The 22,603-nt window shown below is 35.0% G+C and overlaps 18 non-coding genes across 18 annotated transcripts; 5 read left to right on the top strand and 13 right to left on the bottom strand.

The window, feature by feature from the left end:
• The first annotated feature begins 4,155 nt into the window (after window positions 1–4,155).
• Trnar-acg (transfer RNA arginine (anticodon ACG)) lies at window positions 4,156–4,228 on the top strand. The gene has a single exon. It is a non-coding gene; the product is annotated as a tRNA-Arg (tRNA).
• A 243-nt stretch (window positions 4,229–4,471) lies between these two features.
• On the top strand, window positions 4,472–4,544 carry Trnar-acg (transfer RNA arginine (anticodon ACG)). Its single transcript has one exon. It is a non-coding gene; the product is annotated as a tRNA-Arg (tRNA).
• A 654-nt stretch (window positions 4,545–5,198) lies between these two features.
• Trnar-acg (transfer RNA arginine (anticodon ACG)) lies at window positions 5,199–5,271 on the top strand. Its single transcript has one exon. It is a non-coding gene; the product is annotated as a tRNA-Arg (tRNA).
• An 868-nt stretch (window positions 5,272–6,139) lies between these two features.
• Trnan-guu (transfer RNA asparagine (anticodon GUU)) lies at window positions 6,140–6,213 on the bottom strand. The gene has a single exon. It is a non-coding gene; the product is annotated as a tRNA-Asn (tRNA).
• A 4,620-nt stretch (window positions 6,214–10,833) lies between these two features.
• Trnan-guu (transfer RNA asparagine (anticodon GUU)) lies at window positions 10,834–10,907 on the bottom strand. The gene has a single exon. It is a non-coding gene; the product is annotated as a tRNA-Asn (tRNA).
• Window positions 10,908–11,117: 210 nt separating this feature from the next.
• Trnan-guu (transfer RNA asparagine (anticodon GUU)) lies at window positions 11,118–11,191 on the bottom strand. The gene has a single exon. It is a non-coding gene; the product is annotated as a tRNA-Asn (tRNA).
• A 582-nt stretch (window positions 11,192–11,773) lies between these two features.
• Trnan-guu (transfer RNA asparagine (anticodon GUU)) lies at window positions 11,774–11,847 on the bottom strand. The gene has a single exon. It is a non-coding gene; the product is annotated as a tRNA-Asn (tRNA).
• Window positions 11,848–12,040: 193 nt separating this feature from the next.
• Window positions 12,041–12,114, bottom strand: Trnan-guu (transfer RNA asparagine (anticodon GUU)). Its single transcript has one exon. It is a non-coding gene; the product is annotated as a tRNA-Asn (tRNA).
• Window positions 12,115–12,338: 224 nt separating this feature from the next.
• On the top strand, window positions 12,339–12,412 carry Trnan-guu (transfer RNA asparagine (anticodon GUU)). Its single transcript has one exon. It is a non-coding gene; the product is annotated as a tRNA-Asn (tRNA).
• A 228-nt stretch (window positions 12,413–12,640) lies between these two features.
• Trnan-guu (transfer RNA asparagine (anticodon GUU)) lies at window positions 12,641–12,714 on the top strand. Its single transcript has one exon. It is a non-coding gene; the product is annotated as a tRNA-Asn (tRNA).
• Window positions 12,715–12,902: 188 nt separating this feature from the next.
• Window positions 12,903–12,976, bottom strand: Trnan-guu (transfer RNA asparagine (anticodon GUU)). Its single transcript has one exon. It is a non-coding gene; the product is annotated as a tRNA-Asn (tRNA).
• A 197-nt stretch (window positions 12,977–13,173) lies between these two features.
• Trnan-guu (transfer RNA asparagine (anticodon GUU)) lies at window positions 13,174–13,247 on the bottom strand. The gene has a single exon. It is a non-coding gene; the product is annotated as a tRNA-Asn (tRNA).
• A 176-nt stretch (window positions 13,248–13,423) lies between these two features.
• Trnan-guu (transfer RNA asparagine (anticodon GUU)) lies at window positions 13,424–13,497 on the bottom strand. The gene has a single exon. It is a non-coding gene; the product is annotated as a tRNA-Asn (tRNA).
• Window positions 13,498–13,952: 455 nt separating this feature from the next.
• On the bottom strand, window positions 13,953–14,026 carry Trnan-guu (transfer RNA asparagine (anticodon GUU)). Its single transcript has one exon. It is a non-coding gene; the product is annotated as a tRNA-Asn (tRNA).
• Window positions 14,027–14,439: 413 nt separating this feature from the next.
• On the bottom strand, window positions 14,440–14,513 carry Trnan-guu (transfer RNA asparagine (anticodon GUU)). The gene has a single exon. It is a non-coding gene; the product is annotated as a tRNA-Asn (tRNA).
• A 3,399-nt stretch (window positions 14,514–17,912) lies between these two features.
• Trnad-guc (transfer RNA aspartic acid (anticodon GUC)) lies at window positions 17,913–17,984 on the bottom strand. Its single transcript has one exon. It is a non-coding gene; the product is annotated as a tRNA-Asp (tRNA).
• Window positions 17,985–18,632: 648 nt separating this feature from the next.
• On the bottom strand, window positions 18,633–18,704 carry Trnad-guc (transfer RNA aspartic acid (anticodon GUC)). Its single transcript has one exon. It is a non-coding gene; the product is annotated as a tRNA-Asp (tRNA).
• A 3,343-nt stretch (window positions 18,705–22,047) lies between these two features.
• Trnad-guc (transfer RNA aspartic acid (anticodon GUC)) lies at window positions 22,048–22,119 on the bottom strand. Its single transcript has one exon. It is a non-coding gene; the product is annotated as a tRNA-Asp (tRNA).
• Window positions 22,120–22,603: the final 484 nt, after the last annotated feature.

The following is a 22,603-nucleotide window of genomic DNA, read 5'->3' as shown; positions in this document are numbered from 1 at the left end:
TCGGCTATATAAACTCTCATCGTCTAGTCTATAGGGACCCACACCTCTTCCACAAAGACTTCTTCAGCTTATCTATAGATACTCCATTCAGCACTTCTATAGAGATTCCCATTAGGTCGTCCGTAAAAATACCTACATGTCGTCTATAGAAACATAGATTTATGGAGAGTTCCTTCAGTTCCTCTATAGAGACTCCCACCAGTGAAAACTATTTTAGAAACAATTTCTTCCGCTCGTCTGAATAGTCTACCTTCAGTTCGGTTATCGAGACTCCGTTTAGGTCGTCTATAAGGACATCCTTCAGGACTTCTATAGAGACTCCTTCAGCTCATTTATTTATACTGCTTTCGGATCGTCGTCTTCGGCTATACTTTATACTATAATCTCCCTTCTCCTCCCTACTAATTTATCTATTTCCATAGAAAACTCTGCCTATACGTAAATTGCATTTATGACGATTATTGTGGACTCACATTTGTACATCCCCACCTTGTTCCCTCTTTATGTCTACACTTCATACGTAACAAATTAAGAAATCCGTCATTCACAAGAAAAATTAAAAGGAAGGAAAGTCGAAAGGGAAGAAGGAAAATGACGACAACGACGACGACCACCCTCGAATAACAGAAATTGGTTTGGGGTAGGCAATGGTTTGGTTCTGTTGGTTGGGCATGACAAGAAATTCATTTCAAAGCTTAATTTCTCAGCTCCCTTTTTTCCGAACAACAACAGCAACAACAACAACAACAGCAGTTGGCAATTTAAGTAAATATCACGAATCAACGAAGACGACAACAAACTCACTTATTTAGGGAGTAAAAATATGCTGCGCAGACATTGGCGATTACAAACACACATTCACACACACTGGCATACACAGCAAATTGTGTTTTCTTCCCTTATTCCTTCTTGTTGTCCCTTTTTTCTGCAAGTCAGACATTATCCTCAGTTTGTAAATCTTACAGCAGACAGACAGCTCTGCCATCCAGCCAGCCAGTCATTCCAACGACCATGATAACGAGCATGGCTGGATGGCTGGCTGGTTGGCGACTACATCGTCAAAGACATACATATGTACGAACATATGCGTATTCCTGACCTGCCTCCCTACCCCGCAAATAATTTCAAGGGTCCACACAATAACGTCTATATTGGGTTAGGTTCGGGTAAATGTTGGTCTTTTGCAAATTTTTCTGTTGTCTGAGTTTTGTTTGTTATTTTTTGCTTTCCTCGGGGTTTCTCATGGTTCCTCAATTCGGTTCTCTTTGCGTAGTTCGTTTCCATTCATGTTGTTGCTGCTGCTGCGGATCTCTGCCACTGCGACGTTGTAATTTTGTGGCCCCTATAATGTTAGCCCTCTTTATGTTTATATTTTTTTTCGTATAGAATTTTTTGTGGTTGTTGTTTTTTTTTGCGATTTTTTGTTTCATGTGAAAACAAAGGAACAATATCTCATCTTATTTTCCCAGCGGAAATTTATGAGGGTCGTTGTGGGAAATTTGTTAAGTTGTTGTTGTAATGGAAAATAAAAAAAAAAAATAAAATTATTTTGATCATGTAGAGTTCCGGTAGAACCTACCTATGCACCTCTACAGAAATACCCTTCAGTTCTTCTGTAGAGACTTCCCTCCTCTCTTCTGTGAAGGCTTCTCGTCTATGGGGACACCCTTTAGCTCGTCAGAGCCTTCCATCAGTTATGAAGATATATTTTTTATTATTTATAGAAACCCCCTTTCTGATCGCCTCTAGATATTGTGTTTAGAAAGTCTATAGATCCTGCCTTCAGCCTGTAGAAGTTCCCTTTAGACTCCCGTCAGTTCGTCTATAAAGACTCCCTTCAGTTCATCTATGGAGACTCTCTTTAACTCGTCTATGGAGCCTCCCTTCAGCTCGCCTATAGAGAATCCCTTCAACTCCTCTATAAGGCTATAGAGACATCGTCTATAGATACTCCCTTCAGCTCGTCAGACATCCTTTCAGTTCGCTTCTAAAGACTCGCTTCTGCTCGCGTAGGAGCTTCATTAGGCTCTTCTATGCAGACTGATTTTACCTAGTCTATGCGGCCTTCATTTAACTGATCCTTAAAGAGTCCCTTCACCTCGTCTTAATGACCTACATTAAAATCGGCTTAAGGAAGGAAGCCTGTAGTCTTCTCTCAACTTGCCTATAGAGATCTTCCTTCAGTTCGATTATGGAGACCCCCATCGACTGATCTATAGAGACTCCCTTCAGCTCGCCTATAGAGACTCCCTTCAGCTTGCCTATAGAGACTTCCTTCAGCTCGTCTATAGAGATTTCCTTCAGCTCGTCTATAGAGACTCCCTTCAGCTCGTCTATACAGACTCTCTTCAGCTCGTCTGTAGAGACTCCTTTCAGCTCATCTATAGAGACTTTCTTCAGCTAGTCTATAGAAACCATCTAGAGACTCGCTTTTCGTCCATAGAAACCGCCTTCAGCTCGTCTATCTATAGAGACTCCCTTCAGCTCGTCTATAGAAACCATCTAGAGACTCGCTTTTCGTCCATAGAAACCGCCTTCAGCTCGTCTATGGAGTCTCCCTTCAGCTCATCTATAGAGACAACCTTAAGCTCGTCTACGGAGACTTCCTTAATCTATATAGAGACCTCCTGCAGTTCCTCCTGTCTTCGGCTCGTCTCTTCAGCTCTTCTATAAACTTTTTTCCACAGTCTATCAGCTCGTCCATAGCGACTGCCTTCGGGCCATCTCCTACCTCAGACCGTCCATAGAGTCTTCTTTCTGCTCGTTTGTCTATGGAGAATCTCATTTCTAGTTCTCTAAATCTTTGAAGACTCCACTCTGCACATCTGGGAAGGCTTCCTTAAGTTTGAATCCCCTTACTTCAAAAAAACAAAAAAAAAAAAAAAAAAAATCTCCTCAGATTCCCCGTTCAATCTGTTAATATCCAATTGTGATTCTTTATCAAGAATCTGCCCTGAATCACGACAAAGGATCCCTTCAAACCATATATAAATAACCAATTCTCTACGAGCCCAATTCATCCTCTTAATCTCTTCCTTGAAATTTCGTCATCCTTTTCCTGGCTGTAGGCATCCATAAAGGGTGTTCTCTAAACATGACTGAATTGATAAGTTCCATGATTTTTCAGCCTTCTCCCTGCTATAGGAAGTGCCCTGTTCATCATCTATATAGACCTCCCTTTCGGTCCCACGGCTTTCCTGTAGTAGGAAAAGACGACCGACCGACTAACATAGCTAAGTCGTAATTAGATTGCATTGTCCCGCAATCTGAGCTTTGATTCGTGGTCATATAATAATACTTATTAATTATTGATTCTCTAATTAATCTAAATCAATTTCTATATGTGTATATTTTTAGCTATTATCGCCGTTGTTGTTGTTGTTATTTTTTCCCAGTAGTCACTGTTGCTGTCATTGCAGTTTGTTAATTAAAAGGCCGTTGTTGTTGTTGCCTTTTAGTTAACTAATTAATTAATTATTTCCGCTTAGAGTTTATTGACTTTTTGATTTACAGCAGAAACAACGACAACAACAACTACAACTTGACTTTGCATTTGTTATTGTTGTAGCGTGTTTTTCTCACTTGTTGCTGTTGCTGTTGCTCTGTTGTTACAGAACTGAATTCCTTTGTTCTTTGGAATGTTTTGAATATTAAGCAGTTTTTTGTTTTTTTTTTCACTAACATTTCTGTTGATAATCAAATGCTAAAAAAAAATAATATAAATTTCATTGTTTTATTTTTAAATAAAATAATTCAAGATAGTATTCCAATTTTTTTTTTTCTTTATTTGAATATTGTGAAATTATTTATTGGAAAAATTCCACACTAGTTTCGGGACACACACAAAGACCTACAACAGTTCGTTTCTTTTTCTTACGGTGTAACTTAAAAAAAAAACAAAATCATCTTCAAACAAAACCCAAACGCTGTGTGTTCTATAAATATTGAATTTACATACAAACATACATTTGTATGTATTTTTTGTAGGTGTAGTATATTCTTCGCAAGATTCATAAACCCATTAAATTATTTGTTTGCTATAGTTTATAAGAGAGCCAGCTCTCACCCAAAAACCGGTTATCATCATACTACAACAGTTCATTTGAGTTTTCATGCCACCAAAGAACCCACTGTGAGCATGTGTGCTAAACATGTGGTCCTGTGGCGCAATGGATAACGCGTCTGACTACGGATCAGAAGATTCCAGGTTCGACTCCTGGCAGGATCGAAAATTCTTTTTAATTTTTTTTTAATTTTTTTTTATTACAAAATTATATTCAGAATATAAAAATTGATATAAAATACATACAAATAATTAAAATTGGTAGTTATATTTTTCATTTTAGTTTTGTAGAAGATGTGAGGTATAATTTATTGTTCTTTTAATAATTTCGCGGATTGGTTGTCATTGACATTCTGCTGGGTAACGGTAGTGATTTTGTGTATTACATTGCGTCCACAATCAACAAGTGGTCCTGTGGCGCAATGGATAACGCGTCTGACTACGGATCAGAAGATTCCAGGTTCGACTCCTGGCAGGATCGGAAATAACTTTTTATTTTTGTTTTTAATATTCACGCGAAATTTATGGGCCAAATTTTTATTATCTATGTTTTTTATTTATATATTTTTATTATTTATACAGTCACTTATAACGACAGCCAAAGGGCCGGTGAAATATAAGCGATATTAAACAAATTTTTAATTTTTTGGATACAGTCGTTATAACCGACTGTGTATAAAATGAAATTTGTCGAAGTTTTTTTTTCGGAATGCGGGAGTTATTTGTGATTATTTTATACACAACCGGTATTTGTTTCAGCTGAGTTAAAATGGAAGTCTAAAGCTAAGTAATCATTCCTATTTCAACCTGACTACCAAGGTTATTCTTAAACTCTCCTAGAATGTCCCCTTTCATCTTATCTAAAAAGACTATCTTCACTAATTTTCCTTCTCAATTTTGTTGCTAATCTATTCGTTTGGGCAGGTCTAAGGTTGTTGACCAACCACCTACCCAATATTAAATCATTTATTACTTGTATTATTACGTAATGCCATTACCATACACGTCATAATTTTACTAAATTTTTAGTGAAGTATTTTTTCTTATCAATTTTTGATAGAACGTGGGTTCAAAACAATTTTGAAAAAATAAGTTCAAGAATTGGTTTAACATTCGGTGACCATGGATATCAAGTGGTCCTGTGGCGCAATGGATAACGCGTCTGACTACGGATCAGAAGATTCCAGGTTCGACTCCTGGCAGGATCGAGAAATCATTTTTTTTAATTATTTTCAATATTAATTTAAATACATTAATTATATATAAGTATTGTCATATAATATTTCTATATTTTTTATCAATTTATTGTTTATTGATAATATTTTTATAATTTTATTGAAAATTTTACGAATTATTTTTAATGTTCATATTTTTGCAATGAATAATTTTATTTTTTAATACAAACATAAAACTATTTAAATTATCACTAAATTTATACACATTTCGATAATTTTTTATTTTATTTTATTATTTTTATGTTATTATTTTTTATTGTATTATTTTGTATTATATAAATGTTCATTTATGAATATAATAGGATTATATTTTTTATTTTATTAGTTTATTATTTTTTATCAATTATTTTTTTGTTTTTGCAAAATTTGTTATATTTTTGTTTTTATATTTTTTTTATTTTATATTTTTTTATTTTATATTTTTTTTATTTTATATTTTTTTATTTTATATTTTTCTATTTTATATTTTTTTATTTTATATTTTTTATATTTTTTTATTTTATATTTTTTATTAACCCGCCAAACACTACTGAAATTATTTTTTTGTTTAATTTTTTTATTTTGTTTTTTTTAATTTATTATTTTTTTGTTTAATTTGTTTTTTATTTTATATTTTTTTATTTCATATATTTTTTATTTTATATATTTTTTATTTTATATATTTTTTATTTTATATATTTTTTATTTTATATATTTTTTATTTTATATATTTTTTATTTTATATATTTTTAATTTTTTCATTTTATTACTTTTTATTGCATAATTTCTTTTGATTATTTTTTATTATATACATTTTCATTTATGAGTATAATATTTTTTAAACAAAATAATAAAAACAAATCGCCCCCGGGTGGGCTCGAACCACCAACCTTTCGGTTAACAGCCGAACGCGCTAGCCAATTGCGCCACGGAGGCCTTGAAACTCCGTCCATCGATGTACAATAACACACAGTAATAGATAAACGATAACACCCTTAATTAATTTTCCAAAACAAACATTCCTTTACAAATGTCATAACCTTTGACATACGCCACCAACAACAATGTTTGTTGTTTTAATCTTTACTTGAAAATCTTTGCTAAATTTACATTCCATTTCCTTTCGTATATCTTTCTTTCAATACAGTTTTCAGTTTCGCATACCTCAAAGCAAAACAAAAAACTCAATAAGAAATGCCTTATGGTATCTAGTAGCGCTACCCCCTTTTTAGGGAACCCCTCTTTTTTCGTTTGATGTAGTAGCCAGCCCCCATTCAATAGTTGGCATTTCCATACGTTGACGTCGTCGCCATCAACGCCATGGTTGTACGTGCAGTTATTTCAGAGAGTGAATCGGTGTGTGTGTGAATCAGTCGGTTCGTTTGTTTGCTCGTTCGTTAAGTGTAAATATGCAATGCTTAAGTTCAATCTTAAAGTTGAAGGTCAGTTGATGTTTTATGTCATTCAACTTGCCATCTTGTTGTTGTTGTTTTTGCTTAGCTTTTACTGCATATTCATGCAGTAGTAGTGGCGGCAGCAGCAGCCGCAGCAAATGACAAACAGCCCCAACCTGCAAAGCCAAGCAGGCAGGCAAAGGCAGCAAACGGCAATGACGACGTCCGACGACTGTTCACAATCTCGTGCTGCACTCGTTTTATTGTATGAATGTCGTCGTCGTTTGCTGTTGTTTTTGTTGCTGGTTGTGTTTACAAAACGAAATCATTTTAGTTTTTCTGTTTTCTCAGCCTAGCCATTACAACACCCAATTGTAAGAGACTCTCTCGGCTCCCAAGAAAAAAATCAATGAGAGCTTTATTATTTGGAGCTCTCTGCCTGGCACGCTCTCATTTACATTATACCATTGAGTATGTGTGAGAACTAGTAGTTGTACCGGGGGTATTTAACAAAACAACAACAACAGCAAAATTAAGTGAAAACATTTGCAAAAATGTACAAAAAGGCAGCAGCAACAAGAACAACAATAAAAATTACAATAATTATTGTTTTTTTTGCTTCTCTCACTTGCCGCATTTGTAGGTATTTTTTACATTTTATTTTTGTTGTCGTTTTGGGTTTTTTGTTTTTTTGCAAAGAAAATAATGAACACACAATGAAAATACTTTGTTGTTTGAAATGTAATTTTGTTGCTGCTGTCGTTGTTTTCGTTTTTTTTTGCTTGTCATTTGTTTTCATTGATTGCTGGTGCTGTTGTCTGTCCCTCCGTCCGTCAGCCTGAATGCCTGCTTGCTGCACTCCAATGCGCTCATTGTATTGTAAATTGAGGTGCGGTCGTATTGCTGTATTTTGTATTTTATTTTGGTTCGACAATCACCATGTTCGCAGAAAAGAATAGAATCTGCCAGCATCATGGTTGCCCATAAATACAATTGAATTTCCCTATATTTTCTAAACAACAACATTTTAATTTTTCTCGAAAAAATTGAAAAACGAAAACTTGGTAATGAACTTTTTTAGTTTAGAAGTTCGTTGATATATTTTTGTTGGCAGATTAACATGTATTGGGTTGGATCGATTGGGTTTCATTTTTGTCAATGGAGCTGTTTCAGAAGACTAGAATTATTCTTTAGAGAGTACCTATAATCCTTCTATATTCTTTCTAAGAAATCCATGTTACCTAAGTCTTGGAATAAATATATTGATATATATAATAAATATATATATATATATATATATTGATTAAGGCACCTGAACAGACTTTCAAAGACGACGAAGGATTTTAATAAAAAAAAACTGAAGGTCTGCAAAAATTTTGGAGGCAATTTTATTAATGGAAGACCGACCAGTGAGTCTTCTTAGAAACTAGTGGAATGTATTCTAAGAAGAAGTTCTTATTATTGAAGGCCATACCGTTTCCCAATAAAGCCAGAAGGTTTTCTTTATTTAACTCTTGACATAGAAAATCAGGGTGTGTTTTCTGTAAAAGATACACCGGACGTTTTGAATATGAGTAGAAGAGAATTAGAGTATATCCTTAAAGAAGGCCAGAATGTATTCTCGTGGAATAGAAAATTTGAAGGTTTTCTTGTGTTGTCGGCCAGAATGAACGGCCAATAGGTTTCTTATTGAAACCAGAAGTCCTTCTTATTAAATATCTTCATCCAGAAGACAAGCAGAACTTCTTACAGACATTAAGAACGACTTCGTAGAGGTCTATGTTTCTCTATTTTCACAAGAGAACAACGTTTTTTTATATAGGAAACCATGTGATATTTTAGAGAACATCAGATAATCTCCTTACGGAAGGTCTGATTATGGAAGAGAACTATGACTCGTCATGGAAAACGAGAAGATGTTCTCACGAAGACCAAATAAGAAGAAGAAACCAGAATATACCCAAAGGTATTCTCATGAAAGATGTGTGGAGGTCTTTTAAAAAGAGATCAGAAAGTTTTATGCAACATCAGAAAGTTTTCACCTAAAAGAGCAGGTTAGCAAGTCTTCTTATAAAAATACTCTGCGTTTGTCATCAATTCTCATAAATATATAGAACAAGTGATTCTAATAGAAAATTAAAAACTCTTCTAAGGATATTTTCAGAGACGAGTATAACATCTATATAAAAATAGATCAAGTCTTCTCGAGGACAGCGGAAAAAAAGGCTATATCGAAAGGTGAGATGATCTTCTTATACAATATTACAAAGTTTGCTCATAGAAGATAAAAAAGTCGCAATAACCAAGGCCAGCAAATCTCATAGATGACCCGTAGGAGTAAAGAAGCAGATTTTATCATTAAAATCTAATTTTATAAATGATAATAACAGGGAAAACTCTAGTAAGATCAGAAGTCCTTATCACCGATCACCAAAGAGCCATTTTATAGAAGTTCAGAAAGCCTGGTCATAAATGGCCTATGAATTTATAGAAGTACATTAGGAAGGTATTCTTATAAAAATGTCGAGTTTCTTCTCATATGATAGTAGTTTTTCTAATGTCACATCGAAAGTCAGAAGGGTTTTTAGTAGACCGAAAGGCATCCACATAGAGTCGAACTTTTCCTCAATCATGACTAAAACATCTTCCTTAAAAAACTGTTAGGGATCTACGGTTTATAGACCTTATATAAATTATCATTCTGTTTTAAAATGACGTTAAAAGTCCAAAATATACCTTGCATTTACTTCTTTGGTATTTTTTGTAATCTTTGACTTTCACAAATAAATTAGAAATTGCTATTTTTCTGTTACTGTTTTTAATTGCAACAAATGTGGCAACTCTGTTTCCCCCCAAAAACAACGCCTGCGCCTTGAATTCATTGAGAAGGACCTTAGACAAATGTGAACACACACATACACCCCTACATGTACTCCATTGAATATCTCGTGAAGCGTTAATAAATCTCGTGCAAAGTTTTTCCTGCTCCTTTAGATTACCAAAAAAGCAATTAACTTTCCCCCAAATAATTAATTCATAAGATCCTAATAACAAAGAATTCTGTCAAATGTAAATACAAAAAAAAAAATTAGTGAATGAATTCCCAATGCAAAGGAATTGTAAGAAATGCTCGGCGCGAAGATATTTTGGTGTTTTTTTTTGTCGTGAGTGTGTAGTGTTGGGGAAAACGTGCAATGTCATAACTAAATATGCAAGGAGCTCTCTCCTCTGAATACTCTCCGGTAGTTACCAAAAAAAAAATAAAATAAAAAAAAATAAAAGTTGTGACGTTTATTCTTGATTTCATTTTGTCGTTTTTTTTTCTGCTCTCTCTTCAATGGAACCCTTGAATTCACAGGTGTGTTGCAAATTTTGTGTGAACTCAATATTATTATTTGTTTAAATGTGACAACCATAATCGTAATGCTTTGTGACTTTTTGGGACTGGCTGCATAAAGGGTTCAAAATGTTAACTAGTGCTTTTTGTCGAATGGCCAGGTGTTTGTTGTTGTAGGTCAAGAACAGTTTTAAATTAACATATAAACATCTGAGAGGCTTCTTAGATTTAAACGGTTAAAATAAAAAAGCGGAATTTTTTGCGAATAATATTTTTAGAGGCAGTCTACCTCTGAATTTTCTCTATGTATCGATTTCTCCATATGTATAATTTTGTATGTCTTGACACGTATATTAAATGCCAGTGTTCAAAATATTTTGAACAGAATTTTGTATTACAGACGATTTGATCAATGGAGTGTTTTAAGATAAGAGTCTAAAATCTCACATGCAACGCTGATTTTATGACGCACACGATGGGAAAACTCTCCACAGGTGAAATTCTATTATTTGTGTTTTATATGGTATTGCAAAGCCTATTAGAACAAATAGTTTATTGATAAGTATTTTGTGCTGTTGAGATTGGGCTAAGCAAGTAGTTTAAGTAGTATCTAAAGATAAATATTTTACAATAAAATCAGTGCCATACAACTACTCAACAAGAACGGTCAGGAGCACCGTGTCTAGATTATGAGCTGTGGCTGTCTGTATATTTTAACAGCCAGATTTGTACTTCACATTATAAACATTTATTCCAATAATTGGTTAAAATTTGGAAAGAGAAAAACAGCAAAAAAATTAAAAAAAATTAAAAAAAAATTATATGCGCCCCCGGGTGGGCTCGAACCACCAACCTTTCGGTTAACAGCCGAACGCGCTAGCCAATTGCGCCACGGAGGCCATGTTCAAGCTCTCAACAAAGTACACACATGACAGTTCATGTTACACATTACGCTTTAAGAACATTTTATTTATGAACTATAGGTAAGCTTTTAATAAAAAAGCTTTTTTGCCAATAAGCAAAGCTTTAGAAAAATTACATTGCAAAAAAATATTAGTCATTGTTCTCATATTTCAAAATATTCTGATTAGCAACAAAAAAATGTTTTGCGCCCCCGGGTGGGCTCGAACCACCAACCTTTCGGTTAACAGCCGAACGCGCTAGCCAATTGCGCCACGGAGGCAGATGTCAACGTCGTTGCGTATTAGTAGTATTGAACTTGGATAATTAGATTATTTTAAAATTTTTATTTATTAGGGCAAATAAAAATGTGTAGAAGATTTTTTTAATATACAAAGGTAACCCGAACCATTCTCCCTTTGTTGCTGAAATTTAGACATTGTTGTATTCTGACACAAAATACCATATTATATAGTTAATCACTTTAGAATTTAATTGATATGAGATTTAGGGACGTTACAAGATTGAATTTCCTGTAAAAGTCCAAGACGTCTGTACATAGGTTTCATAGTCTCGAGTTTTATAGCGCCCTATGACTTGTAAGGTCACAATATTTGGGGATACACATATTTTTTATAAGCGCACAAATTCTCCGATTTGTAGATATAAGGATAGAATGTAAAAACCTCAGCATTGAAGTAAGTTTTTATTTCAATTAATAACCCTCTAAGAGGGGTAATCACAAATCACGTATTGTAGCTGGTGTTTCCATGTTTTCCACAAATTCAAGTTGTTGGTTGCGTCGTAATTTTCTTCGAAGTTTCTAGAATGTTCGATGAGAAATCGAAATTCTTAAAATATCTGCCGCCCCCGGGTGGGCTCGAACCACCAACCTTTCGGTTAACAGCCGAACGCGCTAGCCAATTGCGCCACGGAGGCGATAATTAGTTTCGCACTCTAAATATAACAAGAGACCCTATAGTATTCGATTCAGACGAAAAAAATATATAGGATCCTTTTAAGTCAACTCTCTTGGACCATCATCTCGAACATTCTAGGATGTTCTAGAATTTTGAAAAGATTTTTATGAAGCTCGAGTTTCAATTGTTTTATAATTCAAAAAGAGAAGAACCGCCCCCGGGTGGGCTCGAACCACCAACCTTTCGGTTAACAGCCGAACGCGCTAGCCAATTGCGCCACGGAGGCGATAATGAGGATCTAATATTGTTACAATTTCTGATTGGAAGCTATATTTCATTTAAAATGCTACTCAAAATTAACGTTTGCGGTTCAAATTCGATTTAGTATTGTTTTTCTTTGGCCTTCGGAACTTCTTTAAAGATGTCTGACCTCTTTAATCTGCAATTAAGAAAATATTGTTTTAGAAAATTCCAATTAGCAAATTTGCTAAAATTTAGCGCACACATATAGCCTCCGTGGCGCAATTGGCTAGCGCGTTCGGCTGTTAACCGAAAGGTTGGTGGTTCGAGCCCACCCGGGGGCGAATAAGTTTTTTCCTTATTTTTTTTTATAAAATTGAATTAATTTGGTTTCCAATAATTCATTAGATTGCATTTCCCTATGTCGAAATTTTACTTTTTCCTGCTTTATTTAATTTGTCATCGGAAGAGAGAGATTTATATCCTGTAGGTAGACCAGGACTCAGAGAGGATTTTCTTCAAAAATGTTAGCTTTAATTTTTTCCAATTGTTGTAATTCTTTGACCCGCATCGCCTCCGTGGCGCAATTGGCTAGCGCGTTCGGCTGTTAACCGAAAGGTTGGTGGTTCGAGCCCACCCGGGGGCGCAAATTCTTTTTTTTTCAGTCATGTATACTGGTACAAATGTATAGACCACTCCATAATAGAGAAGTTACATATCGTTTTTCTCATGACAGGATAACATTTTTGATTTTGCATAACATCGACCTTAAAAATAATACCCTGATATATCTTCTATTAATTAAAAAATTTACAAAATATACAAATATATATACGCCCCCGGGTGGGCTCGAACCACCAACCTTTCGGTTAACAGCCGAACGCGCTAGCCAATTGCGCCACGGAGGCGACATGCTTGAACTTATGTTTGTACAATAGCGATTTTTTGATCGAAGGACCAAAATTAAACCGAATTAATTATATATGATATCAAAATCAGAAATCAGGATAAAATATTACCAATTTTCTTAATAATCATTAGAAAAAAAACAGATTTTGGGTGTTCAGTTTTCTAGCAATTCACACTCAATCAGAACAAAACAAATCGCCCCCGGGTGGGCTCGAACCACCAACCTTTCGGTTAACAGCCGAACGCGCTAGCCAATTGCGCCACGGAGGCTATGTAACTCCATCACACTTGTATCTTCGATTCAGCTCGAGCTGAGACTTTTGCAAAGAATAATACTTTAAGAAGTACTTGTAATCCGCGTGGACGATTATAATATTTTATGTATTTTAATTACATACCGTTTAAATTTAATTAAGGGCTGTATAAGATACAAAAAATATAGAACTCGCCCCCGGGTGGGCTCGAACCACCAACCTTTCGGTTAACAGCCGAACGCGCTAGCCAATTGCGCCACGGAGGCGACATATCATCTCCTTGGAAATGTGTGTACAGTACATGGGGCACATGGTCGAAGGACCAAACATTTTTATAGTGAAGGAAATTTGTAGAGGATTATATAAGGACACATGGTAATTCCGTGGAGAAATGGGCTTATGTGAAAAAAATATATTTGTTTCCTGAGATTCACACATTACGCACCAAAGGTCAAAGTATTATTAGTACTAATATTTCCTTAACACCCTACGTTCTACCAGTTTTGGTAAGAGGTATATTTTCCAAAATAGTTGCTCTTTAAGACACATACTTCAGGTAACTCCACAGAGAAATGAGTTTAATTGTTTACTTAAATTCACACATTCCGAACCCATCAAAGTAGTATTATTATTAATAAGATTTCCTTTATATAGTTTCATGACCCTTTGTTCGACCAATTCCGATGGGAGGTATATAAAAATTACATTAAAAAATATATCTCGCCCCCGGGTGGGCTCGAACCACCAACCTTTCGGTTAACAGCCGAACGCGCTAGCCAATTGCGCCACGGAGGCGACATGCTTGAAGATTTTCCTAGTGAAAGAAACAGATTTTTTGTACAGTACCTCTTTGATCGAAGGACCAAAAATCAAGCAGAAAGAAAAATAAATTACAGCAACAATTGTTTGGTTTTCATCCACAAATACCAATAACTTTCTCAGTAGGAAATCTTGGCACTGGTTTTAGAAAATGCACACGTTTATGCCTTAGAATGAAGCCCTATTAATATTTCCCTATTACACATTTCCTTGAGGTTTTTATTGGCGACTCAACTTGGACTGTATATATTTTTTTGAATTTCCCCCTCTTTTTATAGGCGTGTCTGAAGTAAAATTCTTTCTACAAAATTGTGTAATAATTTCTTAACGAAGTTTCATGTGACAAAAATGTAACTAATAAATTAATTATTAAATTAATAAAAAGAAATCGCCCCCGGGTGGGCTCGAACCACCAACCTTTCGGTTAACAGCCGAACGCGCTAGCCAATTGCGCCACGGAGGCCATATATGTTTCCGAAATTTTGAGTATGTATTTTGATAAGAGTTCTTGAAGTATGTACAGTACATAATTCGAATCGATCGGAGAGCGCTGAGCTACAAATAAGTAGCATAGGTCCATTCTGCCAATTTTAAATCAGAAAAAATTGATGCTTTAAATTTTTTAAAACATACTTTTTGCAAACCTTTTCATTTCAACCTCACAGCAACCTCTAACATCCTTGACTCATTACCACCCTATCTATAGTGCTAGTGCAGTTTATGTGAAAGCGTTTTTGTTGCTTTTGCACCAAGCATGTGACCACGAATACTTTGTGTTTAACATGACATGGTGATGATGACGACGACGGCATTCAACCCTTGATACCCTGAAAAGCTGAACAAAAACTAGGTCAATGCATGCTCAAGTATGGCATAGACGAAAAACTACCAGAGGAGAATGCCATGAGTTCAGCAGTAGTAGCTGGGCGAACAATAACCATCAACAGAGGGAGGAGGAGTGGTAGGCACACTATAGTCAGATTATTGAAAGGTGACTGCCAGTCATAAAACAAACAAAAAAGAGAATACTTAGAAATGCTTACGAACAAGAACAAAATATGGAATGGGGTGGAAGAGGCACAACAAAAATTTAAACACCGCCTTTAAGTCAAAACTAATTTTTGAATTTTTCTTTCTTTTCTCTTTACTTTCAGCTGAACCGTTCTTGGCAAACTGTAAATAAATTTAAATCAAAGTGTTTGGGGCTTGAAATTTTATTGGTATTACGTACCAAGCCATAGACCAGCCGCCATACACTGCTAAAACATAGAGGAGAATTGCTGCACAAGGCCAACCAGAGGGCGATTGGCCGAAAAAAACGGTGCCACATCAAGGGGCACCGTTTAAGCGAAAAATGTAACACAAACAACCGAAATTTTTTCTCAGCTATTTTTAAATGTCGTTAAACGCAACAATAACTGCGGGTCAATACAAAGTTTAGGATGAATTTGTCCTCAATGATGTACCGGCTAAATCATGCGCAAGGACAAAAGCTGTCGTTGCCCAGCGAACAACAGCAGTCGCAGCAGCAGTCAGCACAACAACACCAACAGTCGTCGACGCAACAACAACAGCAAGTTATACCCAGTCATATCCTGTTGCAACAACAATTGGATGCTGCTGCAAGTTCAGCTGCTGTTGCTGCCAGCAATGCAGCTGCTGCTGCGGCGGCAGCTGTGGGCGGTGATGCTGCCAATGTTTTCATAGCCAATTTTGCTGGTGGAGGAGGTGGAGGCGATGGAACCGATACCGCCAGCAATAATTCAAATCCAGTTCGCAATTTAATCCACATACAACAGCAGCATCAACATGCCGCCACACGCCAGCTAAACAATAACATAAGCAATATTGTCATTAGTTCGGTCGATTCACTCGCCAGTGCTTCCGTCGAAGAGAAAATAAAGCTTTTAAAGACTGCCATTAAATCGGAACCCCTGCATGACATTTCCACAGCTTCAACGACAGCGGCGGCGGTGGTGGCCGCATCGACGAGCAGCAGCAGTAACCATAGTCAGGTTGGCGGCATCAATAGTGCTGCCAATCTCAGTAGCGACTGTAAAGAGGAGTTTATTAGCCTGGCGGCATGTTCGGCACTGGCAAATATGGCACCCTCGGCATCATCAGCACTCAAAGCAGGAACTTTGGCATTGAAAACGGCAACGGGTATTGCTGGAAATGCTACAGTGGCGGGTTCTACACAGGTTACCATAACGGCGGCGGCAGCAAGTGGTGTTGGTGGCGGTGCTGGTGGTAGTAGTTCGAGTAATGTGGCAGCTGCAGGGAGTAGTAATGCTGCCACAGATCCTTCCAATGGCAGTTTGGTTTTCACCCACACAAAACGGGCGCGTCTGGATTTGTAAGTTTTGAATAATTACGACTATTTTTAATTCTTTGATGATTTATTGATTGGTGTTATTGTTTTACAGAAGGGAAGAATGGATTTCCACACCTAGTCCTGGCAGTGTGCCAAGCACTGCTCCGTTAAGTCCATCTTCAGCTTCCCAAAATCACATGTATGGCGCAAATTTATCGAATGGATATTCATCACCAATGTCAGCCGGCAGTTATGATCCATTTAGTCCAAATGGTAAACAAGGTAAGTGGAAGCTGCTTTTGTTTTTAGTATTATTATTGCGTTTATACGTGGGCGAACTAAAAATTAGGGTCTTTATAATCGTTAGGATAGAGAAAGGTATAAAAACGATAATATATTATGTGGATCTGAGAATGCCTTCTGTCGATGAAACCTATTGGACCCAAAGAAAAGTCTTGGAGTATTTTTGTACTTTATGAACAGAGTTTGTTTTTTAAGCTAAACATCAACTATAACGTTGGCTGTAAAGAATTTAAACTCCAAGATTCGGCATTCATAAGCTGTATTTATAAAAAGTGTGGATCTTTAGTCTTTGCTTCTTCTATGATCTTCCACTTAATTTTGTTTTTTTTTTTATCTCCAATCTCCAATCCATGAATCATCAAAAAATAATATCTATGTTAAACAATGTTTGTTAAACTAATGATACTATCTAAAGTATGCCTCATCCAAATATCAGTTCTGAACCCCCAGTGTCTTGAACTAAATCCGTATCCGACATGTTGGAATCGATTTAGAAATGCTATCCGTCTATCTATCCGTCTTTCTGGCTGAAGCGCTGGATAACTCTCGAAGGACGCACCTCTATTCGATCATGTTCGAAAATAGAGACTATCGCATCCCTTCTAGAACCTAGACGACAAAATCATTGAAAAGAGAGGTGGCTTACGCCAATACATGCCCAATAGTAAGACATACACTTAAGACTGTGAAAAGGCCTGATGTGTGCCCCAGAAAGGAGAGAAAGTTAGAAGAAATTATCATGAGATTTTTGTATCCTCAAACATCTTGGAATTCTGTATTCTTAGGGAAGCCATACAGTTTATTTATTCAAAGGCGTGTAAAAGCTTGGCAGCAACTAGTTTCACTTCCCACACAGATAGTAGCTACAATTTCAAAAACAATAAATATATTTTTATCTAACTGAAATAGGAAACAATAATGGAACGCGATATGTAGGCTACGGTTCCGCCGACCAGGTAAAAACTGTACAAAATGGCATACAAAAATGTTGATAAATATATAGTGGACATATATTGAGGATCGGTAAATCCTACTTATACTTTGAATCTAGTTTTTTTCAAACACAGATAAATTTCATTGCTCGATAATATCGTTTCAACTTTAATCGTACCTCTCCATAACAATTTCAGATTGGGAGCCACTGATATATCAAAAAGCCGTTATAACGTATTAATACAAAAATTTCACAAATAAAAAATATTATATAAAATTACAGAATTAAATACAAAAAAAAAATATTTAATTCTCCCCGACGGGGAATTGAACCCCGGTCTCCCGCGTGACAGGCGGGGATACTAACCACTATACTATCGAGGATGTTGAATAATGGCGAATAAATATAAAATATATATTTCTGTGTGGGAAATGTACAACAAATGTTGTAATATAGAATTGTGATATTAAAAATCGATCGGGTTGGGTCTCAATATTTTTTCTGTCAAAATTTCAACTAAACATTCTATTTCAAAAAATTTTCTTACAAATGAGGAACTCAATTCTTGTTCTGTGGCAAAAATATATAAGAGAGTGAACCAAATATAAGAACTAAAACACTACTTCTGTAAAATTTGAATCAAGCGAATTCGGGCGACTAAAATAAATTTAATATCATCTTTCCATTGAACTATAATTGTATTCCGCTTATATGTATTGAAAAAATAATGATATTTTTATATTAATACGCTACATTAATTGATTTGTAGTGAATATTGGATTACTTTATGGTTCGATATTAATAGTATTGCAGCGGTCGTGGCTACTAACTATCGAGGAAAAAGAAGAAAAATATTTAAATCTTATGACAATTTAAAAAAGTATATATTTAAATCTCTATAAATGTACCCGGCGGCTACTAACCACTGTACTATCGAGGAAAAGAAAAATAAATATTGAAATATTTTAATAACAATCTTAAAATGTAGATATTTAAATATAAAAATTTAAAATTAAAAAAAGTGTTTAATTCTCCCCGACGGGGAATTGAACCCCGGTCTCCCGCGTGACAGGCGGGGATACTGACCACTATACTATCGAGGATGTTGAATGCTAGTGTGTTTAAATATGTACTTGATTCGTTTAGTATTGCCAACCACCTAAGCAGTAGAATAAAATGATTCGTTTAGTATGGCCATTAAACAATAGATGGCGCTATCGAAAATTGTATAAAAGCTTTTATATCGCTTTTGGTTATTATAGCTCCATCTATGGTATACTTCGGATTTTATTTTCCTTTTTCTTCAATAGACAATTTGAATGGACTTTTTTCTTCTTGCACATCCTACCCCTGCATCCTTTTTCGTTTTATGGATTTTCGAGGAGAAACTGAGAATATTTCCATCAAATGCCAAAGTTAAAGTAACACCACAACCACCAAACCACATTCTCCACTACACCCACAGGATAAAGACCTTTCCCAAAAAATTATTTGATTGTAAAAACAACAAACGACGACGTCGTTATACCAAATTTAACATCGTCAAGGACGATGTGCTGCCTCTGCTGCTTTCTGTGTGTGTGTGGAACAAAGAAAGTCTGGCATTCTGGTAAAAACGAATGGCCTGATTGGAAAGATTTTCACTTGTGTGTGTGTGAGTGTTCGGTATATATTATATGTTGATGTACATTCTAGAATTCCTGTGTATACTTCGTGTATATACACAAAACTTGTGGGGGACGGACTATATACTTCTACATCCTTGAGCTCCACACACATACACTGAAACACAGAGCCAACAATTTATTATGGTGGAAAAGTTGAAGGTCACCAGACAGACGTCTATGTCATCACGTTTGTTGTCTTCTTTGAAGAAATGTTTTACCGAAAAAAGTGCTTGAACTTGCACAATGTGGGTTTTGTTGTTGCGGATTTGAGTGCCAAGTGGGAGTTGGCGGGGGTGGTTGGTTGGATGACTGGAAAAATCTGTAAAATAAATGTAAGCTTCAGTCGCAGTATTTGCCTTGGGGTATCCTCTCCCCTCCTTCATCATCAGCCCTAACACCTTGACATATAACGCAACGACCTTTTTCTTGACGATTTGTTGTTGTAATTTTACTTGCTTTTGTTGGTTTATTTGTGCACTTTGATGCCTGGCAAAGTAGCGGGGATTTGGTTGTCTTCTATTTGCGTTGCTCTTTATATAGCCTGCAGTTTTTTGCTTTTTTTGCTCCTTAGAAGTGGCAAGGTGTTACCGGCATGTGCTGGTATTTGCCATACTTTGTTATGAGCCGGGTCTCCTCGGCTATCGCCCACATTTCGCTGGATTTTGTTATTGTTTAACTCTCGCTACTGCTGTTTTTACTGGGATTCGGTCTGGCAGTTATTCTGACTGTCTGTAGGTTTGACGGTCGATTGGTTTGTTGTGTTGTTTTTGTCATAGAGAAAAAATATCACGAATTTGTACTTATTTTTGCACGTTCGACAGCAACATCTTGTCGCCTCGATTGTTGCTGCCGCTGTTCCTCTTGTTCTTCTTTTTGAGGTTTTATTGTTATTGGACAAATTAATGGGTTTTGGGTGTGCTTTTGTTGTTGGCGTTGCTGCTCTTGTTGAACACGCGCAGGATGTAAGGCGTAAATACCGAAATATATATATTTATATACTTTTAAATGTATGCTATATACATATGTACATATATTTATTGCTGTATCGTATATATTTAGAAGTTATATTTTGTTGTTGTTCTTGTACATTATTTACGTCTGTGAATGGTTTTACTAACTACATTGTTGTTCTAAATTGTTGGCCATTTTAAGGTTTTAGTATTTTTCAGTTACTTTGTTTTTGTTTTGTGCAAAAACAAATGAATGGCTTTAAGCCCAAAATGGAATAAATAAATATAAAAATCAAGAATTTTAGGTTAGATGGGCAACGTGATTTGAGGAGATTTTCTGTTCTCTTCGTTGAGGTTAAGGACAATACTTTCATTAAAGAGACATCGAACTTTTCCAAAGAGTTCTGTCTTTGCCAAATAAGACTCTGGGGAAAATTATGAAAATGGTATTTGAAGAATACTTTTTGTGGTATTGATGTTCCGCACAAGCGATGGGTTTTTTTTTTTTTTTTGGTATTAGGAAATTATTGTTGAAGAAGTACAATAACCAGGTCATTAGCATAGAAGTTTTTGATCCCTTGGTATTGATTTTGCAACAATTGTTAGATGTCATTTGAAAAATTGATATTCAGAAAAAGTTTTATATCATGCCATAAAAAGGAATAGGCGGTTTTATAATAGGAACGTGTTCCTTTGTAGCAGAAAAATGGTATTTATAAAAAAAATTGACCAGAAAAAAGTTCTTAATTTTGGTATTACTAATCTAGATATGTTCTGCACCAATTTGACTTCTATGATTGCATATAGGTCTGAAGTACTTCATTTTTCCATAAATAATTGTACGAGTCGGATCCAAAAATAGATATGGGCAATATTTGCAAAGAAATGGGAATTCATAGGACAAGCTCACCGTTAAAGAAACTTCCAAGAATATTATTTCTTTGCTAAAACGACTATTACGGCTCTTACTATATAATATTTTAAGTTTTGTGGGGATTGTGACAAAGGTCTTAGTGGTATATTCCTAAAATATTTTTCTAAGTTCGTATCCCAACTAGAAGTTGAAGAAAATATTTGATATCTTAGTTTGTGGCCATTACAGGTTATTTTGGAGGTTACATGGCCTCAGTCCTTCTCCGAGTCCTTGAGCGCCTTTTTCGTCCCTATTTTCTTGAAGTAAATACCACAAGATGAGATTTGTTGGCCTTAACATATTCTGGAAAAATGTCACTCATAAAATTTTCCACTTTTAACCGTTTCTTGCTCAGAAAATCTACGAACACGTATATCTGCTACTAAATTTCAAATAAAATTAGCAATATGAAAAACTGTTACTAACATTAAATTTGCGCGAAATTGTTTAGGATACCTAAACTTTTAATCTGGATTTTCATTTAATAATCCAAATTTTTGTACCGTTTTTAATCAAATGATTAACCGATGATATGCGAGTATTGAATGCTAAGGACATTTCTATCAATTTGTTTTATATAATTTTAATTTTTTTATTATTATTATTTTATAATTTTTTTGTATATATTTTTATATATTTTTGGCAATTCAAATTATATATAAATATTTTATATTTTCAACCGAATAAGGCGTATTTTTGTATTTTAATATATTTGTTATGTATGTGTTTTGGTATAAACCCCATATATTTTTATATTTTTCGTTTTGTTGGTGGCTGATTATGTGAATTTACGAAATACATTTTTTTTTATTTTCAATATATTCCTTTTTATATTTTTTATACTTTTTTATATATTTAATACATATTATTTTATACAAAAATATATATTTGAAATGCAAAAAAAAAAATTGTAAATCTCCCCGACGGGGAATTGAACCCCGGTCTCCCGCGTGACAGGCGGGGATACTGACCACTATACTATCGAGGATGTTGATTTAGCATAAAACAAATGTGTATTTCTGTGTGTGAGAATGGAGAAGGGGAGAACATGTCTAGATTATTCTTCTGCTAGTTATGCTGCACCAAGCAACATTAGATTTTATATCTGCCTTCAAAATTTTCTTACTAAAATTTCAAGTAATGACACGTCATACATCAAAAAAGGAATATTTATAGTGGAAATGTTTTATTCTTTTTTTTTTTTTGCATTTAATTAATATAAATAATACTCGTTACATTTTTGAGAAATTCCACCACTCCAAAAAAGACTAATGCCTTATTTTCTATATCTCTCCCCGATCTTTGTCAATTTACAATAAAAATAAAATGAAAAAAAAAATATTGCAAAAACTTATTAAATTCGTGAAAATTCACTTTTTTGTTATTTTCTTTAGATCTCCGATAATTTGATACGTCGAAGTAAAAAAGAAATATATATCCAATCAATTTTTAATTGTTTGCTTACATTTTTG

The sequence above is a fragment of the Musca vetustissima genome, unplaced genomic scaffold (genome assembly GCF_032173495.1).
Source record: "Musca vetustissima isolate MV318-11 ecotype Yass unplaced genomic scaffold, APGP_CSIRO_Mvet_v1 utg7192, whole genome shotgun sequence".
Taxonomy (NCBI): domain Eukaryota; kingdom Metazoa; phylum Arthropoda; class Insecta; order Diptera; family Muscidae; genus Musca; species Musca vetustissima.
Note: the sequence above shows the minus strand (reverse complement) of the source record. Positions and strands in the feature narration are given on the sequence as shown.